Source organism: Ictidomys tridecemlineatus, chromosome 11 (assembly GCF_052094955.1).
Source record: "Ictidomys tridecemlineatus isolate mIctTri1 chromosome 11, mIctTri1.hap1, whole genome shotgun sequence".
NCBI lineage: Eukaryota > Metazoa > Chordata > Mammalia > Rodentia > Sciuridae > Ictidomys > Ictidomys tridecemlineatus.
Genome location: NC_135487.1, coordinates 40646087 through 40655020, shown reverse-complemented (window position 1 = coordinate 40655020; position 8934 = coordinate 40646087). Strand labels below are relative to the sequence as shown.

The 8934-nt window shown below is 38.5% G+C and overlaps 1 protein-coding gene across 13 annotated transcripts in view; it reads left to right on the top strand.

The window, feature by feature from the left end:
* Ift25 (intraflagellar transport 25) overlaps positions 1-8934 on the top strand; it is a 28192-nt gene that overhangs the window by 260 nt on the left and 18998 nt on the right. For 4 of the 13 annotated variants that reach the window (XM_078026302.1, XM_040288709.2, XM_005326040.5 and 1 more), the window contains exon 1: positions 62-218. The exons of 1 other annotated variant lie outside the window; for it this stretch is intronic. The gene's annotated coding sequence lies outside the window, so the exon portion shown is untranslated. 8 more of the 13 variants (XM_040288704.2, XM_021726830.2, XM_040288707.2 and 5 more) reach the window with 8 other exon arrangements.

Here is an 8934-nt window from a genome sequence, read left to right as displayed (position 1 = left end):
CGCGCGTGCGCGGGGCCGGCATAAGGGGCGGGGCCGGGCCTAGGGCGGGGCCGGCCTGGAGGCGGGGCTGGGCCTGGAAGCCGGGCTAGCGACCTGAGGGCTTGGGGCTGGGAGCCGGCAGGGCTGGGCACTGCGCGTGCGTGCCCGCGTGAGGGCCGGTCTCCTGGGTCCTGCGGTCCTGCGGGCCAGCTGGGCTGAGCCGAGCTGAGCTAGGGGAGGTTAGGCCTGGGGAAAGGCGCTCGGGCGGGATTACGCAGCTGGGCCGGCGAGTTTGCAGGGAAGCTGACGGGTGGGGCGCTTTGAGTAGTGCTGAGCGCGTGGCCGGGACTCCGCCGGGGCGCCCCGAGCAGGGCGCGGGGGAAATCCCAAGCGGGACCATCGGTACGCCCGGAGCTACCTTGAGGCCCAGGCGAGCGAGTCAGCGGGGTGGAGTAGGCCGGCACCGGGGGAGGTGGGAGTCTGGCGGGCTAGGCGGACGGAAGGGATGCTGGCGCGAAGGGAGCGAGCTCGGGGGGGGTTGGTGCGGAGTCGCGGCGTGGAAGGTGCGGGAGTGTGGCGGGCGGCGCTGAGGGGTAGCCTCCTGAAGGCGTCTGACGCCGGCCTGTGCTCCCCGCTTGGCCCGGGGCGGACCTTTTTGAGGTTTGAAGTAGTGCTTTGGCTCCCAAAGGGAAAACTGATTGCAAATCGAAGTTAATGAATCTGCCTAAACTTAAAATGTAGCTGCAACATAACCCATGTAGTTATAAATTGTATTTACTATCAAGGCGGGCTCAATTAATGTATTTTATGTCACCTGGGAAGGGACTGAGTCAGAGGCTTGGGATGGATGTGAGCTTTGTGTCCAGGGCTGATTCCTGCCTTTCTAGCAACAGGTCCTGGCCTCCGGGAGACTGGATGCACGGAAAGGGCATGTGAAACTCCAGGTGAAACCAGTTGCCAAGGTTTAGGGTAAAGCAGGGAAGTCCAAAGTTAGCGATTATAAAAATGAGAAGGATGGCATCCTGGAGTGCACCTCCCACATTCGGTGAACTGAGGCCCTGAAGAAATACGTGTTTATTTAGAGCAAGGCATCTCAGTATGGAGATCTTAAACCTGCACCGTGGAATTGGGAGAACAACATACTGTTGTTCCTTGAGGGTTTTTTGGAATTGGTTTGTCTTTCTCCTGAATTGTAACAAAAGAAACTTAAAGGGAACTCAGCCCCCTCCCTTTCTTTCTTGTTATTTAAGCAATTTTTCCAAAACAGGGAATCAAAGGATATTGTTTGCTTCCTTCAGACAACTTAGATAATTAAGAATGTGGAGTAAGCAAAGAACTGAACATTTGAAGAATACACCCTATCCCATTTATCTACTTAATATACATGTGAATTCCAGATGCATTTTCCTAAAATGTAACTCTTTTCTAATTCATAAATATAATTCCTTGTACATTTTGGTCTACATAAGAAATGAAGAATACACGCTTTACTATGTTCACTTGTTTGAACACATTCAAATGAATTCAGATAGTAAAAGTTGAATTAAGTTTTTTTTTTTTAAGGAAACAAGTCCATCACAAGGGTAATCCCAGAGAGTCAGGAGGCTGAGGCAGGAGGATGACGGGATCAAGGTCAGCTTCCACGATTTAGCATGACTATCTCAAAAAAGAAAGGGCTGAGGAACTCAGTGGTAAAATGTCCTGTGTTTAGTCTCCAGTACCAAAAAAAAAAACCCAAACTCTTCTCACATATAGAATAACTATTCTGTGTGGGTCACACTATATTAGAACATGGCATTGTATTATTAATTGCATATTTGTCCATCTTCCTTGACTCAGCTTGAAGACAGACAAGTCTCGGTAACTTAGGTTGTATGCATCTTTTCATTACTAGCATGGTGCCTGGCCCTTGGTTTAAAAGGGCCTTAGCTTGTATTCAGAAATTTTGACCGAATATAGTATTTCCTTACCTTTTTTTTTTTTTTTTTTTTGACAATGCTGAGGATCAAACCAAGGGCTCATGTGCTAGGCAAAGGCTCTGCCACTGAGCTGCATCCTCAAGCCCTATTCAATAATTGAAGATAGCATTTCTTTACCTTTGGAGATAGATATAGTACACTGTTATTGTCATTGGCTTTATGATCAATGAAGCCAATAAGTTTTATACATCTTAATCAAGGATCAGCAAACTTTTTTTAAAGGGCCAAACATTATTTTAGTCTTTATTGGTCTTATAGTCTGTCACAGGTATTCAGCTGTACTATAGCACAAAAGTAATCATAGACAATATGTAAAAGAATGAGAACAGCCATGTTCTAATAAAACTATTCATGATCATAAAAAAAAAAAATAGGTGGCAAGCTAGATTTGACTTAAAAGCAGTAGTTTGCTAACCCCTGATCTTGTAGGACTAATTTTTTAAGACTTAAGTATAAGCCTTTATGATTACCTTTAACTTATAATTCATTGCCACACATCTTTCTAGCTTGCTCTTGTGTCTATTCTCTGTGTGTGTGTGTGGGGTGTGTGTGTGTGTGTGTGTGTGAATGTATGTGTATGCATGCACAGACGTGCTCTAGGGATTTAACCCAGGGACTCACACATTACTTACATATGCTCTACTACTGAGATACACCCCCCAAATCCTGATCACTTCTCTTTGAGGGTCAGTTGCATCATCTGCTATATTAGCTGATACCCCATCTTTGTTATTGTCTGTAGAATTGATAAGCATATTTTTGTACCCTTAGTTAAAATTCTTAAAAGGATAAAAGTCTTCCACAAGTTTATTTTGTTCTAATAGTCATTATTATTTTGAGTACAGCCACTCAAAAAGTTATAAGAAACTTACCTAAAGTGCAGCCTGTCCTATAATCCATATTTCCCACCCCAGTCTGGTCTGTGTGTGTCTGTGTATGTGTATACATATATTCATATCTATATATACATATATGTGTATTTTTTTTTTTGTATAAGAGATTCGACCCAGGGGCACTCAACCACTGAGTCACATCCCCATCCATTTTTATTTTTTATTTAGAATCAGGGTCTCACTAAGTTGCTTAGGGCCTTGCTAAATTGCTGAGTCTGGTTTTGAACTGGAGATCCTCCTGCCTCAGTCTCCTGAGTCACTGGGATTACAGCCATGTGCCACTGCACCTGGCTTAGAATCTCTTTTTTTCTTGACCAGTGTGACCCAGCTTTTATTACTATTACTACTAGATTTTAAAACTAAGATAGAAAGTGGGCTTTACTTTCTATTATAATAAAATAAAAACTAAGAAGAACTAGATCTCTTATGAAATACAAATTATCAATAATTAATACAACTGACTAAAATTGACTCAGGGTATAGAAAACCTGAAGAGATCTATTAAATTTGAATTGTCAAAAATTATGCTATGAACACTTCACCAGGTATACAAGATCAGACTTATATAAATTGTTCCAACAATTAGAAAAAGAAAGCAAAGCTCTCTGATTTCTTTGGAATTCAATCTTCATTCCAAAGACATATGAACTAAAGGAAAAATTATAGGCCAATATAATCTTAACAATATATTTGCAAAAATTTGAAATATAATACTAGGAAACTGAATTTAACTGTAAAAATAATAATGCACCATAGACATGTAGATAGAATTTGTGCCAGGAACTGGGGATGCTATAACGATAGAAATTTTCTTAATTGATCACATTAATGATCTGTAGAAAAATCTATTATGATTATTTTCGTAGATATAGAGGAGTATTTGGTAAAGCTCAATTCTTACTCATATTTAATAGAAAAAAAAAACAACAACAAACAAGGAGAAGGAAATTTCTGTTTACTTAATAATATCTAACAAAAACCACAGTGTACATGACACACATTTCATGATGAAATGTTAAGAAATATTTCTTATAGAGCTGAGGACAGGGCTGGGGATGTGGCTCAAGCGGTAGCGCGCTCGCCTGGCATGCGTGCGGCCCGGGTTCGATCCTCAGCACCACATACCAACAAAGATGTTGTGTCCGCCGAGAACTAAAAAATAAATATTAAAAATTCTCTCTCTCTCTCTCTCTCTCTCTCTCTCTCTCTCTCTGTCTCTCTCCTCTCTCTCACTCTCTAAAAAAAAAAAAAAAGAGCTGAGGACATAGCTCAGTGGGAAAGTGTTATCTACCATGTATAAGGCCTGGGTTCCATCCATAACACTGCAAAAAAAAAAAAAAAGAAAGAAAGAAAGAAAGAAATACCCATTGTATAGTCAAGAATAAATGTTATTTTTAAAAAGATCCCACTTATGTAGCTGGGCACAGTGGTACATGCCTATAATCTCAATGGCTCGGGTGGCTGAGGCAGGAGGATCGTGAGCCAATCTCAGCAACTTAGCGAGGTACTAAGCAATTCAGTGAGACCCTGTCTCAAAATGAAAATACAAAAAAGCTGGGATGTGACTCAATAGTTATGTTCCCCTGAGTTCAATCCCCGATACCAAAAAAGAAAAAAAAAATCCCACTTCAATAGAAGGAAAAACTATAAGGTGTCTAAGAGTATATCTAACAAAAGAGACATATATTTGGAGAATTATTTTTTAAAAATTTTTTAATAAATGAAGAGATATGCTAGATTCAGGGCACTGATTATCATTAACATGTCTCTTCTCCCCAAATTAATCTATAATTTAATTGAATTGCTATCTAATCTCAAAATTTTCATGTAGTTTAAGAAAATTGTTTCTAATAAGCTAGGTACAAAGTATAGGACCAAACCGATGTTGATAATTAAGTAGAGGAATTTACCATGTCAAATATTAAACTTGATCATTTTTGCTTTCAGTCTGCATCTTTTTTTTAATATTTATTTTTTAGTTGTAGTTGGACACAATACTTTTATTTTATTTATTTATTTTTATGTGGTACTGAGGATTGAACTCAGGGCCTCGCACATGCTAGGCAAGTGTTCTACACTGAGCCACAACCCGGCCCTCAGTCTGCATCTTTATATTAATAATATGTATCTTAAGCCGGACATGGTGGTACATGCCTATAGTCCCAGTGACTCAGAAGGCTGAGGCAGAGGACCACAAGTTGCCTAGAAGCCAGCCTAGGCAACTTAATGAGACCATATCTCAAAATAAAAGGGACTGGGGATGTATATTAGTGGTAGGGTGCTCCTGTGCTCAAAAACAATTGGTTGTGTTTTTTTTTTTAATTCAGTAAAATAATCTAATGCTTAGTTTATTAATATTTAGCAGGAAAACATATATTTGTACTTAATTAAGTTCTGTGTTCTTGATATTTTTTTTCCTGTCCTATTTGTTCTTATTCTTATGTTCCTTTTTACTTTTTTCCAGATTAATTATTTTTATGGTATTCCAGACTTTCTCTTCTGTTGACATTTATCTTAGTCCATTTTGTGTTTCTGTAACAAAATACATGAAGCTGAGTAATTTGTAAAGAAAAATTTTATTTAGTTCACAGTTCTGGAGGACCAAGAGCATGCACTGGCATCTGCCAGGCTCTGGTGATGGCATCCTTGAGGATAGCATATGGGAGAAAGAGAGGTCACATGGCAAGAAAGGAAGCAAGGATGGAGAACATGACTATTCTTTTATAATAACTTGAGTTCCCAGAAAACTAATTGACTCCTATGAGACCTAACCCACTCTATTACAATACCAGCATTAATTCCTTTACAAAGGCAGCTATGACCTAATCACCTCCCAATAGGTTCCACCTCTTAAAGGTCCCACTTTTTAATTTTTATTTTTTTAACACTAGCATCAGACCCAGGGATGCTCTACCACTGAATTACATCTCTAGTCCTTTTTAAAATTTTGAGACAGGGTTTCACTTAAGTTTCTCAGGTTGGCCATGAATTTGTAATCCTTCTGTCTTAACCTTCTGAGTTGCTGGGTAAAATTTTAGGCATGTGCCACGACATTTGGACCCCACCCGCACCCCCAACCTCTGCCCCTTTCAGAGTTGTGTTGTTATGTTGTTAAGGACCAAGCTTCCAGCACATGAATCTTTGAGGGAGAAACCATATCCAAACCATAATGGTTCTCTTATATTGCTTTTTTTTTTTTTTTAGCAGTTACTTTATTCTAATTCCAGGATTATAACATGCATCTTTAACATCTAGTCTACTTTGAGTTAATATTCTATGACATCATGTTCAGTGTAAGAACTTTACTAAAATACTCTTATAAGTACTTTCACTTACCTTCCCCCTTGCCTTTACTTCTGCATCTGTTAAATCCCCACCATTCATTGATAATATTTTTAATTTTTCTTCTTTAGACCCAGACAGTAGTCCAGTTCTTTTTTCTGGTACTGGATATCATTAAACCCAGGGCCTTGCATATGCTAGGCAAGCACCCTACCACTGAGCTATACTGCCAGCCCCAGTACATTATAAATTTATTTTAAGAATATACACTTATATTAACGATATTTTTTCCATTTATAATGCTCTTTATTCCTTCCCTTGGACCCAGAATGTAACTATGGAATCATTTACCTTTAGCCTAATGAACTTCTTTAATTTTTCCAATAGTATAGGTCTACTGATATATACTCAGTTTTTATCTAAAAATACCTTTAATTTGCCTTTAGAACATTTTTTGCTAGATATGGAATTCTGTAGGGTTTTTTCAGGACTTCAAAAATGCCATTCCATTTTCTTTTGGTCTGCATTATTTCTGATGAAAATTGAAAAAAAAAATTCCCCTTTGAGGATTGAACCCAGGGCCTCACACATGCTAGGCAAGTGCTCTACAACTGAGCTACAACCCCAGCCCTTTAATTTTAATTCTTTTTTTTTTTAAATATTGTTTTAGTTGTAGATGGACACACAATATCTTTGCTTATTTATATATATATATGTATATATATATATATTTTTTTTTATGTAATGCTGAGGATCTAACCAGTGCCGCTCACAGGCCAGGCAAGTGCTCTGCCACTGAGCTACTGCCTCAACCCCTAATTTTAATTCTTAACTGTTCTACAAAATCTGACTGCGTTTTTTTTTTTTTTTTAAAGACGGACATAATATCTTTATTTTATTTTGTTTATTTTTATGTGGTGCTGAGGATCAAACCCAGTGCCTCAAATGGATGAGGCAAGTGCTCTGCCACTGAGCTATAAGCCCAGCCCCAAATCTGACTGCTTTTAATTTCTTCTCTTTAATTTTCAGCAATTAACTATGTTTTGCCTAGGTGGAATCTTTGTATTTATATAGCGTGGGTTCCTGAGTTTTAGATTTGTGGATTTATGTCTTTTATAGATTTGGAGAAATTTTGAACCATCTCTCTTCATCATATTCTTCTACACCATTCACTTTCTCTTCTCTTGGGAATTCAATTACATATATTTCAGTCTGCATCTGTAAAGGGCCAAACAGTATCTTTAATAGTTTAATACTATTTAAAGGATATCTAATATTCTATTCTGTTATCTTAATTTTTAAATTTTTTTTTGTTTTATTTTGGATAATTTCTATTGACTTTTTTTTTTTTTTTGGTTGTGCAGAGGAGTGGTAAGAGAGGTGTATATATGTTAATATGTGTAATATGTAAATATGTTAAATACCAGCTTTAATTATTGGAGGCAGAGCTGGTCGTAAGAGAGTCTCAACAGGATACTAGGCAAGTGCTCTATTAGTGAGCAAGGCCTACAGCCCCTGAATCCATCTTTAGGTTCACCAATCCCATTCTTAGGCTAGATCCTATCAACTATTTCACCTAACTAATGAATATTTTAGATGCTGTATTTTATTTCATTTTTTTGAGAGAGAGAGAGAATTTTTTTAATATTTTTTTTTTTTTTTTAGTTTTCCGCAGACACAACATCTTTATTGCCGTGCGCATGCCAGGCAATCGCGCTACCGCTTGAGCCACATCCCCAGCCCAAGATGCTGTATTTTAAGCTCTAGGTTTTCCATTTTTGAGTCTCCATTTCCTGCTAAGGTGCTGCTTCTGTTCACTCATTGGTCTATCTTCTCTCTAACAGATATATAATATTTTATGTTTGCTAATGAAAATTAGCACCTGGGTCATTCCAGCACTTAGTTACCTATAGATTTGCTTCTAATGGCTTTGTTTAATATTGCATTTTAAATAATAGTAGAGACTGAAACAGATAATGTTTGGGGATTGGTTTCCCCCACTCCTTTTCTTCCCTAGAGAGAAAACCCAATCTTTCTTTAATCTAGTAGTGAGGATGAGGGGTAAACCAATTCAGTCTAGCTATAAATTATTTTGGGTGTAGATCAAGTTGCAGATTTAAATAGTTTTAGTTGACTCTGATTTCATAATAACTGAGAATGAGATTAATTCCCTCCTTCTTGAGGGCTTTGGTGTCTAAGTACCTGAGACCAAAGAAACCTGTCTTTGCTTTTCAGCTCATACTCAGTTTCCTGTGAAGCTTCACAAGGGCTAGTTTCTTTGATCTCATACAGAGTTGTACTGAGTAAGGGCTGAGTTGCCTCTGTAGCTAGTCTCTGTTATATAGGACATTGATACATCTCACAAACAATAATGAGGGAAGCAGGGAAAGCCAGTATTAACTGTGATTTCATGTACATATATTTTGGGCAAAGTTAATCTTTAGTATTGGTTACTTATGGGAAGGCAAGAGGGTTGGTAATTCTTAAGGGGTGGGGGTGAGAAAGGCTTCTCGAGTGTTCTATTTCTTTATCTAGTTGCGTTTATTCATGAAATTTTATTGAGCTATATGTTTATGATGTGTGCACTTTTCTGTATTATGGTATAGTCCAATGACAAAAAATTAAGCAGGATAGTAAACTCTTGTACCAAAACCAAGCCAATCAAACCAACCAACAAAAAACAATACATGGCCAGGCGCAGTGGCGAATGCCTGTAATCAGCGGCTCAGGAGGCTGAGGCAGGAGGATCGTGAGTTCAAAGACAGCCTCAGCAAAAAGCGAGGCACTAAATAACTCAGTGA